Source organism: Lepisosteus oculatus, chromosome 14, assembly GCF_040954835.1.
Source record: "Lepisosteus oculatus isolate fLepOcu1 chromosome 14, fLepOcu1.hap2, whole genome shotgun sequence".
Taxonomy (NCBI): Eukaryota; Metazoa; Chordata; class Actinopteri; order Semionotiformes; family Lepisosteidae; genus Lepisosteus; species Lepisosteus oculatus.
This window is the reverse complement of record NC_090709.1, coordinates 15,656,620-15,678,929: the sequence shown is the minus strand read 5'-3', so window position 1 is coordinate 15,678,929 and position 22,310 is coordinate 15,656,620. Positions and strand designations below refer to the sequence as shown.

General features: G+C 45.5%; 2 non-coding genes across 2 annotated transcripts; both read right to left on the bottom strand.

Annotated features, from left to right (window-relative positions):
• Nucleotides 1-8,568: 8,568 nt before the first annotated feature.
• On the bottom strand, nt 8,569-8,641 carry trnaa-cgc (transfer RNA alanine (anticodon CGC)). The gene has a single exon. It is a non-coding gene; the product is annotated as a tRNA-Ala (tRNA).
• A 3,468-nt stretch (nt 8,642-12,109) lies between these two features.
• On the bottom strand, nt 12,110-12,191 carry trnal-uag (transfer RNA leucine (anticodon UAG)). Its single transcript has one exon. It is a non-coding gene; the product is annotated as a tRNA-Leu (tRNA).
• Nucleotides 12,192-22,310: the final 10,119 nt, after the last annotated feature.

Below are 22,310 nucleotides of genomic sequence, written 5' to 3'. Positions count from 1 at the left end.
GTCCACGGGCGCGGGCGCCGGACATAGACGTCATAAACCCTTCCGAGGCGCAGGAATTATAGATCACTGTAGTTTCTTCTGGACCCGGGTTAGGGACAGTGTGCCCTCCGTGAGAGTCTTCTGAGGAAGCCAGTGTCTCATGGGTGTCCAGGCTTGGTACCATCTGTCCATCACAGGACACACAGACACACACACTCACACACCCTGGACAGGACACCAGTCCATCACAGGACACACACACACTCACTCACACACCCTGGACAGGACACCAGTCCATCACAGGACATACACACACCCTAGATAGGACACCAGTCCATCACAGGACACACACACTCACACACCCTGGACAGGACACCAGTCACTCACAGGATACACACACACACTCACACACCCTGAACAGGACACCAGTCCCTCACAGGACACACACACACAACCTGGATAGGACACCAGTCCCTCACAGGACACTCAGACACACACACTCACACACCCTGGACAGGAATCAGTCCATCACATGACAAACACACATTCACTCACACACCCTGGACAGGACAGCACTCCATCATAGGACACACACACACCAGGGCCAGTTTTCCCAGAAGCCAATTAGCCCAAAAGCCTGTCTTTGGACCCGAAGAACACAGGGAGAACATACAGACTCCACACAGACAGCCCCCCCCCCCCCCCCCCCCGGGTCCAGACCCGAGCCCGGAGCCCCCCTGCGCTGAACCCCTCCGTACAGACGGCCGCACACAGCTCCGTTGTTCCCGATTCCTGAGGTGATCTGTTAAAAGAAGCCGGTGTGTTGCCTCCAGGTGACATTTCCTACTGGAGTCAGGACAGGAGGCTCTTCTGTACACAGAAGGGGATGGGGGTGGGGAACAAGCCGCCCAGCCCTGTGGTTGAAGCCGATACCCCGGCTTCTCTCCAGACACAGCTGGGTGAGCTCCTCCAGTCAGTACAGGGGGCTCTACTGTACACAGAGGGTGGCGGGGGTGTGGAACAACTCCTTTGTTCGGGGCCTTGGGGCATTCTTGTTGTGAAAGGCGCTATATAAAAAAAACTGAATTGAAATTGAATCTTACAGGTTTGGGTTTTTCAGAGATCTTGTCAGAGATCTTGTCTGACGTGCCCGTTTCAAAAACGTAACGACACTCCTCACGTACGAGCGCCGCCGGTCTGTGACGTAACGTATCCTTACACAACCATGACGGTTTCATCATGGACAGCACGAAAGCCCGAAAAGTGGTTGACGTTTTAATTTGGCAACGCCACGATGGATCCCAGTTTTTATTTTTATTTTGGAGGCCAAAAAGGACAAAAAAGGAAACGTCCGGAGTGGATCGATGGTCATCTCTGCGGTTGTTCTGATGTTCTGAAAAAACAAAACAAAAAAAAAAACGGCTCGCTTGCCCGGTCGTGTAGTGTTTCCACACCCCACGCAAATCAACTTCTCTTCGCCCCCGGGGGCTCGTCGCCCGCAGCACCCCTCTCACGTGATAGGGGCTTCCCCCGGCTGTGACGTACTTACCCTACCCCCTTCCGCCAACGTCATACCGAAGGTCGCGCTTCGGGCCGTGGCGATGTTGACGGACTGTCTTGTAGCGTGAGAAGGGTTTAAATTTCGACTTAAGGAGTTGGCCATCGTTATATTTCGCGAGGTATCATACGGGGGGAAAAAGAACATTTATATTTATCAACCTACTAGTAATACTGGGTGGATGTCACGTTCCCCAAAGTTCAGTGCCTCTCTCTAATAAAGTAGAAACGTGACATTGAACTCCGTTCGAAACAGGAGAAATCACCAGGACACGATACAACTGACGTCCGGAAAAGAAAAAAAGAACTCCTATTCCCATTTGTAATGACCACGTAGTGTTTTTCCCGGTGTGCGCTCATCTTTCGGAGACCCGTTTCTCTCTGGTGTTTTGCTGTTGGAATAAATGCCGAGGTGACCCTTCTGTGTGGAGTCTGCGTGTTCTCTCCAGCGGGTCGTTTCCTACACCGCAGGGGCTGATCGAACCGGGGTCTCCCAATCGTCACAGAAGTGTGTGTCATTTTGGGTGGTGGTGGGGGGGTGCATCGGGGATACTGCGCCCCGAGGGGATAACCTCTCACCTTACTCCGGACGAAGGGAGAAGACCTGTACCTTCACGAGTCCGGGTTGTGAAAACTTCTTCTGGCAGTTCAAAACGTTTCGAAGAGACTACAGCGCTACCCTGTTTTCCATTTCTATCGTGTATTATTATACAGTCATAAGTATCTGTACTGATCACAGATCCCCCTCTCACTACCAGGACTGAAGCCCAGTGCAGCACGAATAATAATAATAATAATTAATCCGTCTGGACTCTCCACTCAGAGCTCTTCCCAGGTCAGGGGGATCCCCTCCAGCCCCCCCAGTGTGCAGCCCCCACGTGGATGATGCTCCAGTCCGCTCAGCACACAGCAGCTCTCAGTGGGGAGGAGAGCAGAGGGATGGAGCCAGTTCAGAGAGGGGGGGTGATAAGGAGGCCATGATGGGTCAAGACCAGGGGGGGAATCAGGCCAGGACACTGGGGTAACACCCCTACTCCTCTCCAGAAACACCCCGGGATTGTTAATGAGCACAGAGAGTCAGGACCTCGGTTTGACGTCTCATCCGAAGGACAGCGCTTGTTTACAGTCCAGTGTCCCCGTCACTATACTGGGGCATCAGGACCCACACAGACTGCAGGGTGAGCGCCCCCTGCTGGCCCTACTAACACCTCTCCCAGCAGCAACCTCAGTTTTTCCCAGGAGTCTCCCCTCCAGGTACTGACCAGGCTTCTACCTGCTGGGCTCCAGTGGGGAGGGGGCTGCTAGCTGGGAGCTGCAGGGTGAGATGGCTGCTGGGCAAACGATGGCTAAAGAGCTTCCTAGGACACCCTGGAGTTCGTGGTCAACTTCCTTCTCTTCAGACGGAGGTGGCTTGAAATCTGTCTCGTTTCAAGGAGTATTGGACACGATGCCCCCCCTGCTTTAGCCCCGCTAACTGGTGGCACGCCGACAACGAGGGCTCTCGGCCTCAATCCATCAACCACAAACTCTCCGGGATGAAAGAGAAAGACAGACTCTGTTCGTTCGTTTCGGGGGGGGGAGGGAAAAAAACAAAAGCTTTTTTTAAAAAACATTTTAATGATGCTTAACAAAAGAACAAAAATTACAATACAGATTAATGTCAAGGGACACCCCCCCCCCCCATCTTACGATCATCACAGGACCTTAAAATAATACTTAATAATACAAGGTCATGCAGACGATCTGAGGACTCAGGTGGAGATAATGTGAAAGTTTTCCACAGTCCAGTCTGGGGTCCCTCAGCTTCAGTCCAGACTGGGGTCTGGGGTCCCTCAGCTTCAGTCCAGACTGGGGTCCCTCAGCTTCAGTCCAGACTGGGATCTGGGGTCCCTCAGCTCCGGTCCAGTCCAGTCTGGGGTCCCTCAGCTCCGGTCCAGTCCAGTCTGGGGCCCCTCAGCTCTGGTCCAGTCCAGTATGGGGCCCCTCAGCTCCAGTGCAGTCCAGTCCAGTCTGGTGTCCCTCAGCTCCAGTGCAGCCCAGTCTGGGGTCCCTCAGCTTCGGTCCAGCACAGTCTGGGGTCCCTCAGCTTCGGTCCAGCACAGACTGGGGTCCCTCAGCTTCGGTCCAGACTGGTGTCCCTCAGCTTCGGCCCAGCACAGACTGGGGTCCCTCAGCTTCGGTCCAGACTGGGGTCCCTCAGCTCCAGTGCAGTCCAGACTGGGGTCCCTCAGCTTCGGTCCAGCACAGACTGGGGTCTCTCAGCTTCGGTCCAGACTGGGGTCCCTCAGCTTCGGTCCAGCACAGCCTGGGGCCCCTCAGCTCCAGTCCAGTCCAGTCTGGGGCCCCTCAGCTTTGGTCCAGCACAGTCTGGAGTCCCTCAGCTTCGGTCCAGCACAGACTGTGGTCCCTCAGCTTTGGCCCAGCACAGACTGGGGTCCCTCAGCTTTGGTCCAGCACAGACTGGGGTCCCTCAGCTTCGGTCCAGCACAGTCTGGGGTCCCTCAGCTCCAGTCCAGTCCAGTCTGGTGTCTCTCAGCTCCGGTCCAGTGCAGTCTGGGGTCCCTCAGCTTCGGTCCAGCACAGTCTGGGGTCCCTTGGCTCCAGTCCAGTCCAGTCTGGTGTCCCTCAGCTCCAGTCCAGTCCAGTCCAGTCCAGTCCTTGGTGGGGAAGGCGACTCCGATCTTAGCTGGCACAGAACCAGGAAAGGAACCTGGAAAGAATATTGTTATTGCAGGTGTGAGGGACACAGACACGGACATCACCATGACATCAAACAGCAAGAGGAGACTCCTTCTTGAATCACAGACACGACCGGGCGGCGTCCCCCTGTCTGCTCACCTGCACCTCCTCTTCTTCTTCTTGTCCTTCCCGGCAGCCTGCTCCTCCTCTCCCTCGCTCTTCCTCTCCTGACACACGGTCTCCGCCGCCTCCATCGGCTCGTCCTTATCATCTGTCTCCACCGACATGCAGCTCAGGGACTTTAAAAAGACGCACCAGCACTTCTGAAGCAGAGACAGGAGAGTCACGTTAAGAGTCGGACTGGACACTCCAGGACATGAACACTGCACTGAGAGAGAGAGGGGTTCATACACACACACTGACTGGACACTCCAGTACATGAACACTGCACTGAGAGAGAGAGGGATTCATACACACACACTGACTGGACACTGGACAGGAATAAAGAGAGAATCAGAGCATTACCCACTTTCTTTTTCTTCTGTCTCACAGGAGGTGGTGATTGGACCTCCTCCAGCTGGAGTCCGAGTAGGGAGAGAGGGGGCAGGAGAGGGACAGCACAGGGAGAGAAAGAGAGAGACAGGTGAGTCAAGTGTCCCAAGAGTACAGAGACTCTGCTGAGATCACACTCGCAGTGAGTGAGCCTGGGTGTAGCCCACTAATACTGACCCACTGTACACCATAGGACAGAGAAGAGGAGGAGGAGAGAGACACACTGCCTAGACACCACAGGACAGAGAGGAGGAGGAGAGAGACACACTGACTGGACACCACAGCACAGAGAGGAGGAGGAGAGAGACAGTGACAGACAGGGCTGACAAGACAGACAAGATGGCGAAACTCCACCACAGACAGCACAGGAGGCAGGGTGGGACCAGCACTGACCTTCTTCCTCTCTCCTGCCGGAGGAGCTGTCTCCACCTCCTCTTCCTCCTGCAAGTCAAGAGACAGGCTGAGAGAGAGACGGGCTGGTGGGACATCGGCGAACAGAGCTGAAGGCAGAGAGCCGGGGAGACAGGCCCAGCTGGGACAACGCAGGACAGACAGAGAGACAGACAGAAAGGAAGGAGAGAGAGACACAAAGATGAAGGCACAGAAAGACAGCAGGCAAAGAGAAAGATTGAGATTGAGGGACAAACAAACCGAGAGAGAGAGCGGAAGGAGAGAGAGAGAGGAAGGAGAGAGAAGGACAGACAGACTGACAGACGGGGCTGAAAGAGAGAGAGACAGAGAGGCAGGGACAGACAGACAGCAGGACGAGAGAGAGACAGAGATCGAGGGACAATAATTTGGTTTCGAAATTTATTCTGAAAATATACAATCATTCACTCCTGAAAAATATCGAGTTCAAATTATACATTATGTACAATATTGTAATCAACATATGGCTAATCATCAAAAATAAAAAAAACTGTACTGGGGGACACAACTGGCTGTGCTGTTCTGGACAGAACACACTGAGGTCCAGTTTCCACCTCCTGCAGGATCAAACAGCACCTCCACTGGCTCTCCAGTGAACAGAGGGACAGACAGAGAGGCTTCAGGCTGCAGGGTGACATTGTCTCTGTGAGCTGAAAGACAATCAGGACAGAGGATGATATAAGAACACACTCTGTCAAGAATATAGAGCCCTCTAGTGATCCTACTGTAGACCTGCTCACCACCCACAGTGACGATCACAGTGCTGATACTGCTTCCATTAAGGTCCCTCACTGTGTAGTTGCCCTGATCAGCTGGAGTGAGGGAGCGGAGTGTCAGAGAGCTGTTCTGCACTGACACTCACTGTTCGTAACTGGGGCCAGGGAGCCCTGCGCTGCTCAGTAAGACTATACGATTCCGGACAGATCGTGCAGGATCAAACAGCACCTCCACTGGACCAGCAGTGTGGAGGGGGGAGACAGAGAGGCACCAGGCTGCAGGCTGTGGACTTCTGAGTGAGCTGAAAAGGGACAGGTAGAAACATGTTGAATATTTAGTTTTACAACAATACCTTGAGTTTGGACTGCGATCAGCTTCATTTTGTATTTCAGCTGTGAAAATGCAATTTCAAAAATGCACGCCACAGTCATGTTAGGTTCAAGTTACAGTTGCATCACAACTCAATACATTTGCAATTCACTTCTGAGATAATTGTTCCTGGTGTTTGTGTTGTGTATGCCTTGCAATGGAGGGGTGAGAAATAATGGACTTATTACATTATAATGAATAATAATTGCTTACACTTATATAGTGCTTTTCTGGACACTCCACTCAAAGCGCTTTGCAGGACATGGGGACTCCCCTCCACCACCACAAATGTGCAGCATCCACCTGGATGATGGGACGGCAGCCATAGTGCACCAGAACGCTCCCCACACACCAGCTATGAGTGGGGAGGAGAGCAGAGTAATGAAGCCAATTCATAAATGGGGGTTATTAGGAGGCCATGATTGGTAAGGGTCAATGGGAAATTTGGCCAGGACACTGGGGTAAAACCCCTACTCTTTTCGAGAAACACCCCGGGATTTTTAATGACCACAGAGAGTCAGGACCTCGGTTTTACGTCTCATCTGAAGGACGGCACCTGTTTACAGTTTTTCCAGTGTCCCCGTCACTATACTGGGGCATTAGGACCCACATGGGCCACAGGGTGAGAGTTCCCCCTGGTGGCCCCACTAACACCTCTTCCAGCAGCAACCTTAGTTATTATTGTGAAGAATGAAAGAATATTAGGAACATGAAAAGGTTGAATGTTTTAAATGCGTTTTTTTACTGAAACATCCGCTACAGAGATGCGCACACACGTCATTACAAACGCACACCTGCACAGAGACGTCCTCAAGCGCCTTGTTCACAATTATGGGCTCCAATAGGAACAAAAAACGCCAGCCTGACAACTCGAGCATTCAAACCAAGAACCCAACACGTACTTATGTTGGCAGCCTGTGCAGAAAAGCAGAAAGAACCACAAGCCTTCTCTATTGGGAGGAAAAACACACACTCCCTCTCTCACACTCCTGATTTCCTTAAATAGCTCATTCTTCATCTCTGACTCCTACATACAGTATAGCAGCGCTCAGTCTGCTTTGAATAAGCCATAAATCTAAGATTTGTTTTATCTGTTCCTCTTGTCTAGGCCTAGAGCTGCTTTTCATAAAAGAGCTGTTTGCATAAATAGCTAGGGTTACAGCTGAAGACACCAGCTTCATCCCCCAGTGTCTTATACGTCGGGAGCAAGAGAAGAGGGCCAGGCCGTGCCTTTTCATAGATTTTTCTTCTGAAAAGTCAGTTTCTCAGAGGCAGATTTAGCCCCTCATGCATTGTCGAGAGATAGACAGGCCCGCGCGCGAACAGTTAGAGCTGCACCCTCACACAGAGTCAGACCCGCACAGACACGTCCTCTTGTTTAAACAAATACACAAACCTGACGGCGCTCACAATGATCCAGACACACACACACACACACACACACACACACACACACACACACACACACACACACACACACGACATCAGTAGTCACTCTTGCACACTGGACCCCAGCTCAGTCCTCACCTCCAGCTCCTGCAAACCGCTTCGAACAAACTGCATTAAGAAAATTAGGTTGCGTTCCGGTAGCAGGCCATCCTGGGCACCAGTGTGAGTTACACACTCATTTGTAAAAGCCCTTCCGCATCGTCGGGCATGCTTCACAGTGCTGGACCTGGGGTGTGGGTGCTGTCTGTGTGGAGTTTGCATGTTCTCTCCCTGGTCTGTGGGGGTTTCCTCCAGGTGCTCCAGTTTCCCACAGTCCAGGGACAGGCTGCCACTTTCACTGGGCAGTGCACCGTCACCGTGGCAGCATGGTGGGTCGGATCTGATTTCAGTCTTTATTTCCTTTTTTAGAGATCCTGTAACCAGGACCTGTTCACTGCCATGACGGACATAAGGAACAATAAAGCCGAAGTCTTGTTTCCCACAAGAAACAACAAAACCGAAGTATTGTTCGATGTGCCGGTACAAACTTTTAGGTTATATAGTCCTTCCTTGCTGCTTCAGACGTCATTCGGTGTTATGGTAAGGGGGGGGTCGTGGTATTTGGCCAGTTAAGAGACCCTGGCCAAATGGTCAGTTTAAGATTATGCCCCCTCGCATCTGGAATCCTTATCAGTTAACCCCCTTTCCTGCCATAAACCCCTGTTGCTTAGAAGTCTAATTTTCAGGCAGAACTGACTTAAGTTAACCCTATTTACATCTTGTCTCTTACTTCAGCCCTCTTCCATTTGCTAGTTAAAAGTTGTACAACCCATTTGTATGCGACAAAAGAAGCCAGTCTGTTTCCGCCCGGTTTCAAACCGAGGGCCTTTCGCATGCGAGGCGAACATGATAACCACTACACTACGGAAACAGTGGTAAGATGTGCCCAGCGGCCCAGTGCTGAGCTTCGCCAATGCGTTTCAGCTGCCTCCAGTGCCTTTATTGGAGTGCGCTGATGGACCGTGCTCTCTCTCCAGAGACCAGCACGCCTGTCATGGACGGAGCAGGAAAGGCGGTGCCACATTCTACAGCCCTCTCCACGCAATCGGGCTACTGAAGTGGAGAAAATCGCCTCTCCAGAAAGTGCAAATATCATAGAGGTAGAGGTAGGGAGAGAGGAGGAGTACAAATTCAAGCAGAGGCCTGAGTGGAGCACTGTCGTATGGCCCTGACATCAATCCCTCAACTCTCTGCATAAAGCAGTGTCTTATGGCCATAACATCCCACCCCCACCACTCTCAATGGAAAGCACTGTCGTATAACCATGACATCCCACCCCCACCACTCTCTGCGAAAAGCAGTATCATCAGGCCCTGACATCCCACCCCCACCACTCTCTGCATAAAGAAGTGTTGTATGGCCCTGACATCCCACCTCCGCCACTCTCTGCGTAAAGCAGTATCTTCAGGCCCTGACATCCCACCTCCGCCACTCTCTGCGTAAAGCAGTATCTTCAGGCCCTGACATCCCACCCCCACCACTCTCTGTGTAAAGAAGTGTCGTATGGCCCTGACACCACCCCTCCACTCTCTGCGTTAAGGTGTGTTTTCAGGCCCTGACATCCCACCTCCTCCATTCTCTGTGTAAAGCAGTGTCATATGGCCCTGACATCCCACCCCCACCACTCTCTGCGGAAAGCACTGTCATATAGCCCTGACACCCACCCCTCCACTCTTTGAATAAAGCAGTGTCGTCAAGCCCTGACATCCCACCCCCGCCATTCTCTACGTAAAGAAGTGTCATATGGCCCTGACACCCACCCCTCCACTCTCTGCGTTAAGCTGTGTTGTCAGGCCCTGACATCCCACCTCCACCACTCTCTGTGTAAAGTACTGTCGTATGGCCCTGACATCACACCCCCACCACTCTCTGCGTGAAGCACAGTCATATAGCCCTGACGACCACCCCTCCATTCTTTGCATAAAGCAGTGACGTCAAGCCCTGACATCCCACCTCCGCCACTCTCTACGTTAACCCCTGTTAACTTGCTTGCTGAATGATCTCTCAAGAAATCCCTGGTGAGATTCAACAGGTGTTTTCTTCAACAGCCACTAAAAGTCTGATGACCTTCTCTGGATTTCCTGAATATGATGTAAAATTAGTTCAAATCATTTGGTAGTTAACAGAACAAAATGCTTTGGAGGTACATTTAAAACAGCAGAGCAACACTGTAGCACTTCGTGTGTGACTGAGTTTAATTGTGTAAACCTGTCTCTCTATGAACACGAGCAAAGAGTTCTCACTCAACAGAAGATTGCGATGTGAGCACAATAATGTAAGACATCTGGTGATACCAGGGATTGAACTCAGAACTTCATACATGAAAAGCATGCACGCTACCACTGAACTACATCCCCTATGGCACAGATGGTGGAACTGACTTAAAGATGTGCATATGTTCACTGACCACAATCCACCCTTCATGAATAATTGAAATGAATAATTTATTTTTATATCCAGTCACATGGGCGACGGTGGTTGATTCTTCAACGGGGGAGAGCGTTTTTCTACCTCCTTACTCGACTGTCTTTCAATTATGTTTTCTTTGAAACCTTTTTGCATCTTTTAAGTGCTTGCGATTAAATTACGCATAGAAAAACAGCAGTACAGTTGATGTTCATGGACCGATGCACACAACTCCAGTGATAAAGCCCTGTCTGTAAATATTGTAGAAGAACGTTAAAGGGCGAAACAACGCTCCAACCACGGGAATGGTAACAAGAAGGATCGTGTTCTTATTTAATATGTGCTTTTGAATTGCCTTGTCAATACACACAGGCTTTAGAGATGGACAAATAATTTACAGTGGTGTTTGTAAACAAAGATGGAACATGTTTTTTTCTATACCAGGAAGAAAGGAGCAGACTCTTAAACTTTAAGAGACAGAAACAATACCTCATCACAGCTAACACTAATTAAAACAACATCACAACAGAAGAGTGAAGCCTTGAGTGAATCAAATTAGTTTTCATTGGTCGTCTGTGTCTTCATAACTTTGTAGGCGAGAGAGAGGATTGCGAAAATGTGCGGGTGCTTCTTAGAAGTGTGTTGGTAGTACAGGTGACTTCCAAATAATTGAGCCGGGTTTTAATCCCGGCCAGTGCATCCCCAAACCTTTTCAAGATAATCATTTATCCGGTAGCACATCTCCTGAAACTAACATTCGAGGTAGGAAGCGTGCTCTTAAACACCAAAACACTCAAAAAGGAAGAAGCAAATCTCTGTACACAAGACAGTAGTGCGATATTAGAATTTCTGAGTTCTTGATGGATTCAGGCTCCTTCACAGAGGTCCTTGCTCGCCAAATAACTTTACATCTGAGGAAGAGCACCACGGAAAAAAAACCCAACTCAACAAGCGAGCGTGTTGGTTGCTCTTGCTCTTAATGCAAGGAGCTGTTTTTTTTTCCTCGCAATAATCATTATTAACCAAAAACAGCAGCACAGGTAAGTCGCATTTGTGATTATGTCACTTCTCTGCTTCAGCAAGGTCAATAAAAGACTCTGAAAGTAGTAAAGCAAAACTGAACTCAAAATCATATTAGGAATTCTGAGCGATATCTCCATACAGGTAATCCAATAAGAACGTTGAAATATTTGAATATAATCTCTCTATATATTTCGCTGCTTTTTACCCGGAGTAAAACTATTGGATTGAAGGAATGCTAACCGCTGGGTTAAAATGTATAGTTGTTATTTGGAGAAATCTGTAAACTCGTGATCTTATATGTTTTAAAAGACAGCACAGGGAAAAACGACAGTGCTGATTATTTTCCAGAGACAGAGCACTGATGACCTCTCCGAGCTGATTGATAAAGCCCACCCAGTGGATACTCTAGCAGAACGTCAAAGAACATTCACCTTTGTATCCAAATAAACGACAGGAACAACATCAGGAAGCACAATCAATTCCCCTTTTAAATCTTTCCTGTAAGGTATGCTATGTGAATCCATGAAGTTAATCCTCTGATCTCTTTTGATCACGAACAAAGTATTTCTGATGGAGCGCTATGTTCAAAGATTTAATAAGCTTTACCCCTGCCAACGATTCGGCGTGAAGAATTAAAAGTTTCACAGACAAAAGCAGCTCACCACCACAGCCAATATTAAATGTACTTGCCGGTACACTATCATGTGCACTGCCTCAAAAGTGATCTCGGCAGACGTTGTTCCCTACATAAAGCTGAACGTGCCAAAGAGAATTTCTGTTGAGAAAACAAAATATTTTTTCTGCCTTGATGTTAAGCCTGTCTTTTAGAAAGTCTATCTCTAAACACCTCCCGCAGCCTAACAAAAAGCGCTTTTACTGATTGTATTGCAGGTCTTAAAACATTAATATTTGGCAGCAGTGGGATTCAAACCCACGCCCCCAGAGAGACTGGAGCCTAAATCCAGTACCTTAGACCACTCAGCCACGCTACCTTCCTCCATACCCATCTTCCTCACATTGCTGGCTTGGACTAGGGGGGGCTTCAGCTCTTGTCGTCAGATCTAATGATATCATGACATGTGGAAGTGACTGCACCTTCATCTTCCGAGAATCTTTCAATAACACAAACGCTACTTTCACTGGCACGAACACAGCAATAATGAAGGTGGTGGGATTCATCCTTTGTGCTGTTTGTAGGGGTGCAACTCTACGGTGATCTGCTGACTTGAAGAGCAAAAATCAAAATCCTCTGCTATTACTGTTGCTTTTTTCATAGTTTCTTCAAATCCTTCATTTGAACGTAGATTTTGAAGGATATTGATGATAATACCACATAAATTGTGGTTTTCTTGTGATCGCCAATTTTATTCAAATAACAGCCTTTTTTACAGTTCCTTGCATGTTTCACAAGGTATAATAGCCCCCTTCGCATCCTCAGCTAACATATTTTAAAATTCCAATAGCTTATACAGCATGCATGTTTACATTTATATTAAAATTAAAGTAAATATACAAGAATACATACAGTGCTAACCCAATAATTCTTGTCAGGTTCTGCAACAAATCTGCGTTGTTATTTTAACATGTTTCAGCTGAGGGTGCAACAGGAGTATAAATGAATTTTCCCGCCAGCCATTCAAAGACCAAATTCCATGAGTGAACATTATTTTCTCAGATGTTGCCGGCATTGGACTTTGCCGTGGTATTGAATTATGTCCACAACTGTTGTAGTAGTTCCTTCTTGAAATTCAACACGTGCAAAGCACTCGTAATATCATAGGTGTTAAAGTTCGCTGAGTCTATTCGAGTCATGGTGTGTATCCCTGCCTATCATTGGGAGACGGGTAACTTTTTTACACTCAGATTCCAATCTTCAATGCTTTGTGTGAGAGCTTACATAACTTTCATTTTCTCACAATTTCTGACGATTGTTCCAAAGGGGCACCCTGTCAATTCCGAATACTTTTCAAAAATCTGCCTGCATGTTTGATTATTGTCATTTCATTTAGAAAAAGTTCAATATTGATCATAACTAAAGAAAATAATGATCACGAACAAAAAAGGGATAAAGATGCAAGTCGATCTTGAATCAGAGCTGGGTGAAACGGGCTTCTGTTCTGATATGGTTGTATGAGAAACAGGAGGAATCGCCAATCTCCTATAGAACATGAGTTGAATCAGGAGTGAGACATTTAGTATACTCGTGCATATGTCAACGCCTGACCTACATCGTAAAACTAACATTAAGTTGTCAGAGACATTCATTTATATACAAACAAGAGACAGATCAAGTAATAATTCTACATTAGTTCAGGTGGGTAAACCTGAACTAACTAATAAACCTTTTAATAATTCAACATTAACATGTCCTACATTGATCAGACTAATTGACATGGTCTGATTCAGAGCCTGTGCAGTTCGTGCTAATTACAACAAGGACAGTTCTGATCCCTCATCACCGAACTGAACACAAGTTCAGCTGTTCTCCAGTTTTGTTACGAATGGTTTTTCATTGCAATTGAGTTCAGAGCTGGAGCTGATCTCCAGACAGTACAGTGTTTTGGGTAAGTTGTCGAAATTCGCATGAGGCTGCAGACAACTTACCCAAAGTGTTTTCTATAGCTTTCAGGTGGAGTTCATTTATATTAAACAACGTAAGTGGTATAAACGCAACAAGCCAGACGGCAGTCCAACTTATAATTTTCTGACGCGAGGCCTGACGCGTTATTCATTATGCCACTGACCCTGCTATTGCAGTGCTAAAAAACACGTTTTCTACATTTATGTCTGTTCACTCTAAAAACTCTAAAAAAGACAAAGGGTTTGTGTGTCCCGCTAAAATTCCGCTTCATTTCGAATGCAAATAAAAACTGTTTTGTTCCAAGAAATCATAGATTTGTCACATCCTTCATACTATACTTCTCTCTTGTATTAGTAAAGCATTTTGATTTAAACTGAACAATATATGAAAGGTTTCATCTATACACTTACACATAATAAGTAGTTCAGGTGGGTAGCTGCGTCAGCATGCATAGGCTGCAAAGGAACAAGTAATAGGTTTATTCCATGCTGAAAAAAAGAAGAAAGAGAACACAACGTTTCGGCCGTGGAGCCTTCTTCAGGTGTGAGAGAGACAGGGCAGTAGGCAAAGGTAAAGTAGCGGGAGAACAAAGGTTGAGAGGGAGGAGGAGTGAGAGGCGGGAGCAGGGGACAGAAAGAGAGGCCAATCAAGAGGTGTGAAGTCAGAATGGGTGCAGAGAGGTGTGAAATGAAACTTCCAATGAATGGAGAAAATTTAAAAGAACAGTAATCTGTCGTTAAGGGAAGGGAGAATGTGTGATCCTAGCTGCAGAATAATTTTAGTTTCGGTGGTCTTTCTGATGTATGAGTTCGGAAAACCGTCTTTGAGAACACAGACGGAGAGATTAGAGTGGTCGTGGCCGTCAGAGGTGAAATGAGAAACAATGGGCTTGGAGAGATCTTTAATCTTCACAGCCGTGACGTGTTCTCTGAAGCGGTCTCCGAGTCTCCTTCCTGTTTCCCCAATGTAGATGGCTGGGCATTTACTGCAAGAGATACAGTAAATAAGGTTGCTGGAGGTACAAGATGCTGTCTGGGTGATCCGGAATTGTCCTGAGGGGCATTGAATGAGTGTGGTGGTGGCTGTGTACTTGCAGGTGATACAGCGAGCTCTTTTGCAAGGGAAAGTGCCTGGTGTGGATGGTTGCTGAGGGCGGTCAAGGGAGCTGTGAACAAGGAGGTTACGCAGATTAGGTGGTCGGCGATATGAGATGATAGGGCGATCAGAAAAGAGGGCCCCAGTGGAGGGATCACCCTGTAGGATGGAAAAGTTCTGGTTAATGGTCCTGGGGATAGGAAGTGTGTTAGGGTGGTAAGGAAGCACCAAAGGAATGCGGTTGTTACGGCGGGAGTTCCTGATCGGGTTGATGGTCCGGGGGGTGTTTTTGGCTCGGGCAAGGGCCCTGTCAATCACACTGCTGGGGTATCCTCTGTTGATGAAAAATGAGTACATTTCGAGGGCTTGGTTTTCAAAGTCGATGTCGTCGCTGCATAATCGTCGTAACCTAAGGAACTGTGAAAAAGGAAGAGAGTTTTTAGTGTGGTTGGGGTGAAATGAGCTGTACAGGAGGTAGCTGTGTGAATCCGTGGGTTTGTAATAAACTGAAGTGGACAGTCGGGGGTAGTTGATAGACAAGTGGATGTCTAGAAACGGAAGAGTGGTGGAAGATATGTTAACCGTATATTTGAGGGACGGGTGGAAGTTGGTGAAATGGTGCAGGAAGAATTCAAGCTGATCGTTGGAGCATGTGGCGGCACCGACGCAGTCATCGATATATCGTTTGTAGAGGTCAGGGATATAGCCAGTGTAGGAAGCGAAGAAGCGTTCTTCTACCCAGCCGACAAAAATGTTGGCATAGCTGGGTCCCATTCTGGTGCCCATGGCAACTCCACTGACCTGTTGGTAAAAAAGATTATTGAAAGAGAATGCGTTCAGTGTGAGGACCAATTCTGCAAGGCGTACCAAGGTGTGGGTGGGTGGATCAAGCACTGTGCGTTTGTACAGCGTGTGCTTGAGGGCTGTAAGGCCGTCATTATGACGAATGACGGTGTACAGAGAGGTGATGTCCATGGTAAAAATGTGGCATTCAGTACCCTGAAATTGGAAATCATTGAAAAGTTGGAGCGCGTGGTTGGTGTCTTTGATGTATGAGGGAAGATCTTCAACCAGCGGTCTCATGAGGCTGTCGAGAAAGGCTGAGATGTAAGTAGTTGGACAGTTACATGCTGATACGATGGGGCGTCCAGGGGTGTCCGGTTTGTGGATTTTGGGGAGGAGGTAAAATTGAGATACCTGTGGGTGTTCCATGATGAGCCGGTTCGCCTCCTGGGGGAGCTCGTTGCTGCTGATAAGAAGGGAAATGGTGGATACCACTTCCTTTTGGTAGTCAGTGGTAGGGTCCTGTTGGAGAGGGAGGTAGGCAGAAGTGTCAGTTAGTTGTCTAGAGGCTTCAAAGATATATAGATCTTTACGCCACACCACAACAGCACCTCCTTTGTCCGCTGGTTTGATGACGATATCATCCCTGTTGCGGAGAGACTGGAGTGCCTGATTTTCTCCTTGGGTGAGGTTAGACCTATGTTAATAAGTATACGTATAAGTATACGAATAATAAGTATACACATAATAAGTATACGAATAAATACTCGGAAGAAGCCGCAGCTCAGGTATTAGATTTAAAATCGGATCGGAGGATTTAGAGTCCAGACTGCAAACCAACAGCTTACACAGGTCTTTTATAGAACCCTTTTGATTTCCTCTACTTTGTCCCTGTGATGTCATTGTCCTGCTCGCAGCCGAGCCCGACACACGTCTGGTTTCTGTCGCTTGACGCACACCCTGCGGTCCATGCGGGTCCTAATACCCCAGTACAATGAAGGGGACACTAAACTGTAAACAGGTGCCGTCCTTCGGCTGAGACGTAAAACCGAGGTCCTGACTCTCTGTGATCATTCAGGAGAATGGTGGTGGTGGAGGGGAGTCCCCATTACCTGTAAAGTGCATTGAGTGGAGTATCCAGAACAGCGCTATATAAGTGTGCGCAATAATAATAATAATAATAATAATTATTATTATTATTGTAATGTAAAATGCAATAAAAAATAAAAAAATATCAAACTTTGATTCAAAATAGATTAATGTAAAAACTGATAAAGCTAATGCTTTTTTCAGGGCTATAGCTGTAGCTGCGAGAAGGTTAAAAGCGCACAAGTGATCTGTCTTTCGTCAAAGTAATTGCCGGAGCAGTAAGACGCAGAGCACCATCCAGCAGCTGTAGACGATGTTCGGGGAAGAGCTAATTCTGTTTTTAGCACAGGGAGTGAGAATGAGCTCAGTCCGGCTCCGAGCAGAATCCATCCTGGTTTGGTTACAGTGCGCCTGAGGATCTTTGGATCGCAACGTAAAAAAAACAATTGCTCACATCGTGTGACTTCCACGACAGGAAGGAAAGATATCACTTAAAAAAATCAGAACTGAAGATTTGGATCCTGGGCCTCAATTTGATCAAATTATTAAAATAATAATTATTAAAATATCAGATTGTGTTTCTGCAACATTTCGTGCACAGTACGCCATTTTTATCTAAAAATAAAACAACAGTCACAACGAGAGCTTTATACGCAGTCTGGGGTATATTCCCCTTTTATATTTTTGCCACTTTATATCGAACCTGTTATACTCCCAGAAGTGCACAGTAGCTTGTACAAATGTACAATTCACCACTGGTATAAACAGATGTGTGCCGTGTTTGCCTTTGTAAGCATTTGTTTAAAAAATAAGTTCACAATACGATAAAAACACAGAAAGCACAAACTTCATAATACAACGATACAAAATCAATACCAAATCATTATGCCAATTAAGTACCTATCCTTTGAAAACAGAGAACACTTTATATCTACAAAAAACTTGACATTTGTATGTATTTTTGAATTACAAAGCAGACAGAGTAGTCCCTTAATTCAAAGATCGGATCTTGGCCAAAACAAGACAATCAGACGTGGGCTGAATTCGGAACAGGAACCTCTACTTCGTCGTTTATTGAACTTTTGATAAATGTCTGAATGAAACAGATTCGCTTTTTTAACTCTTTGATTAAAGTACACAAAAAGCACCTTCCTTCGAGCTAGAATCGAACCAGCGACCTAAGGACGCCCTGCTAATTCCCCTACACTCCTCCGCTCGACCAACTGAACTATCGAAGGGATGGCGGTAGGCTCTCTGGCACATACTGCCCAATGGAGTGAAATGTTCCGGGTGATTTAAATCCCACTTCGACATCAAGTTTCCAACTCGTTTCCTTAGTCTTGTTTACCTTGAATTTAAGCCACGAACCAGGATTCTACTGTATAAACTTCCAGGGATATTACAAAATGTTTGATGGAGCATCAATCATTCCAGGCGGAAATTGACTCCTTTTTTTTCTCGAGGGATCATATTAAACATTTCATTAGTATCGAGAGGAGGATCACCATGAGACACAAAACAAATAGTTTCTTTCTGTCTTTATTAGAAAGTAGCGTTTGTGCTACATTAATAATATTTTCGTGGAAATAAAGAAGTTTCGAAATGTGGTTTTGAGTTAAATATTAGCGTGTTCATGTAATTAGTTTGTGTTTGTCATTACTATATATATATATTGCCATGTTACTAGAATTTGTAACTGAAGTTTACTAGTTGTGTTTTTTATGATGGTTAGACATTTGTTGATTACAATATTGTATATAATGTATAATTTGAACTACATATTTTTCAGGTGTGAATAGTTGTATATTTTAAGAATAAATTTCTAAAATAAATCATTGGCTTTATTTACTAGTTTCTACACCTATAAAAATCTTTCTTTGATGTATAATAGACCTTTAACTATATATGTATAGTAGTCTTCTAAATTTATCCGTATAATAGAACTACAACCATTTATGTATAATAAACATATAATCAATTTCATTCTAGACCAGTTACGGAGCACAGTTACACATCTGGTATGCGTTTAATAGTCGTATATTCTACATCTTTTGCCCACTGGGATGTGCCGATTTTAACTTGGCAAACCAAGATACACATTTTCTAATGAAACCTTAATTAAAAGACAGTTTGTTTCTCGAAAGTGTATGTAAAAAAAGAGAAAAACGAAAATATATGGATGGTAATCTTTCAAAGCTGAAGATTTTACTTTTGAAAAATTGACATTTTATGTACTGTATGCAGATGCATTCGCTGGTTTTAGAACGTTGCTGTACTTCCTGAATCATTATCAGTATTATAAAGTGGGTGTAGATTTTTCTTTCAGGTTAGGACGCGAGTGTGTACATGTGTTTGATTTTCGTTTCACTGATTCTCATTGAAGATTTGGGAATTAACGACGAAAGAATCAGTTGCCTCGGAAGGCAGAAGGTTTGGTTCTCAACGATATTGAAGACACGCCCATGTAGAGCAGCGGGTGATGATTTGTGCTATAAAAGACCAAGTGCTCAAAGTGACGTCTGCGTTTACCGTTTAGACTTTTCATCTCGGGCGCACTTTTAGAAAGCAAAGATAGAGCAGTTGTGTTGAATCACATTATAACAGCTGTCAGCAAAGTGGCGCAGCGGAAGCGTGCTGGGCCCATAACCCAGAGGTCGATGGATCGAAACCATCCTCTGCTATGTACACTTTATGCACGATTGATAAGAATACCATCAGTTTAATGAAGTGCATTAAAACTGTTTTTTTTCTCTCATGTGTATGAAAGCTTCACACTTAAGGTACTCTTTCATCTTTACCAATAGCAGATGCCCAAATGTATCTTTGGTTGTTCTGCGATCCTTCATAGTTTCCTCAATTCCTTCAAATGAACATCCATATCAAAGCAATTATGTATATATATATTACAATTAAGGTACATATTAAAAATATCAACGCACATTTGTATAATGCTCATTTAATAATGATTGTCAAGGATTGTCAAGTTCTCCAACAAATCTGTGTTCTAATTTTAAAATATTTTTGCTAAGGATACAACGGGTGTATAAATGAATTCTCCCAACAGCCAGTTAAAGAAAAATTCCACACGTGAAGATGGTTTTCTTGGACATTGACTTAGGTACTTATTTGTTTACTTGTTGTAGTTGCACACGAGTAAAACACGAAGATTTCCTGCCACATTCAAGAGGGTTTGCGAAGAAATCCCTTCAATTTTTAGCGGAGATTTTGTTTACATCATAACATTCTGAAGCACGTCCCTGAGTACGTTTGACCCACCAGCCCTTTGTTTAACAGCTGCACAGGGACACATTCCCGTTGCTTTTCACAACTCACATGTTTGTAGTTAAAGAAAATAAAATACTGTCATTTTCCTGCCAGCTGGCAGTATTTCTTCTGCACTGACCAAGAGTAACCAAGAACTTCATTTCATCTTTCGCAGGCTGTAATCTACAGAAAAGGAAGTGAATACTTGTATTAAGCTAAATCAAGCCGACAGAGTTGCACTGCTGTTGTTTTTCTCCACTTTTCGTTAAAAGGAGAAAAAATCACTGGCATTTTTTGGAAGCATTTCTTCTGTCCTGAGAAGCAAGATTTGTATTTTATCTTTCAGAAGTTGTATGAATTTCTTGAAGTTCAGAAACAACTTGTTCCAGAAAAGAAATTAACACTTGCTTCAAAGTAAATCAAGACGTCGGTGTCTCTTGCTGTGTGTGCTCTTATCTGTCCATCTCTCTATCCTCTTCTCTCTGGCAGTCTGTGTAGAGTATCTGAAGGGGATGTAACACCACTTGGAAAAGAAAAAAATTCTCAGGAAAATTCTCAGGCAGAATAAAAAATCATTATTCTCTTCTCAGTCAGATTCACAGCTCAGACTCACACTCAGACAGGATCTCAACTCCGTACTGCTCTCTATCCTCACAATCCAGAACCAGAAGATATTCAGACAATCAGTGCTGCTACATGAACAATATCAGACAGAACAGCCTGGACTCATGTCACATTTCCCCCTTTTATCTTTCCTCCCAGCCCTCTTAGAGACATAGAAGAGCTCCTGGTTCTCCTCTCTGTGAACTGGGCTCAGGGGTCACTGATCTGGCAGTTGTGGGCTCTGTTCCAGGTCGAAAGCAAGAAGGATCTATTAACGCTTTCCAGGACTTCCAGCCCTTCAGTATTACTTTCTTTACTGTATGTCAGCCTCCCAAAATGTTTATAAATGTTTTATGAGTGTGGAATTATCTTATTATTTATATACAGTATTTATGTAATAAACACCAGTAGTGACACTATGATCAGTATATTGATTATTTGTAGCCTATGGTCCGATGGTCGTGTCTACAATAGTGACCATTTGACCAGTCTGTAGCTCTGAGCAGAGGGACTCAGATCACACAGAAGACCCGCCTGTGTGTGATTCCATACCAGCCCTGGGATTCAGCTACTCTCACAAATGTCTCACAGACCGTCTTATAAATTTACAATTAGATGAAGTCATGTAACAGTTTTACAGATAATTTAAATAATCAGACAGCAGTTTTGGCAGTGGATACATCTCCACATGGGAGAAAGAAACTGAAATATATGTGCTCACTGTAAAGTAGGAAGAGGTGGTCAGACAAGCAAAACAACTTTGCAGATAATGTGAAGTGACATTGTTTTGTGTCAATCAGCTCACAGATTTCGCTTCATGTGCCTTAAGCTGTGCAATTTGTATGGTTGTTGAATGAGATTGATTTCTTCACAAACCCAGTCAATTGCCAGTGGAGAGCTTGCCGACACACACCTTCATGAAGACTCTCTTCATTGTCAAGTCACCTCCTTTGCATACAATAGTAGCACCGACACTAAGAGAAAGGATGAGAAATAGCGTTTATCAAGCGATTGCAGTGTTTGTTTGACTGAGGATCCTTGTGTGCTGAACTGGCCTCTGGAGAAGTGTAGTGCAGTAAAACAGAAGGTTTGTGTCACTCAAGATTGTTACAGAACAGAACAATACAATTACAATACTTTTATGAGAGTAAATATTACTGGTGCATCACAGTTCTTATAATGTTGAAAACAGGAGCACCTTCTCTACATTTTTGACTGAAGTATTTAAATGGAAAGAAATACTATCACTATGCAATTCATAAATGCAATTGACCTCCTCTAAATGTTCTAGTTTGATGAAACAATGTATGGAATTAGGTGACAATATCGGTACAAAAGCTTTGGTACAAAACAGGAGAAGGCCCTGTCACCCATAGAGTGTAGATGGACTGGGGGACAGATAGGAGACCAGAATTAGAAGAGCGAAGGTTGTGAGGTGGGGAGTAGGGCGATAACCCAGACAGGTACTGTGGTGTCAAGCCATGGAGAGCCTTATAGGTGAGCATGAGGATTTTGAAGTTGACAGGAAGCCAGTGCAAGGAGTCCAGGACAGGAGTAATGTGATCACAGTCCAGTGCTAATTTCTTTCTTGTGGCTGCTGGTTCATTTTCAACTGTGGACTCTTAAGAAGTCCTTTATTTGACTTGATCAACACTAATCCCTAGAGGATTTTGAAAGGTTGAATCAAAATGATACA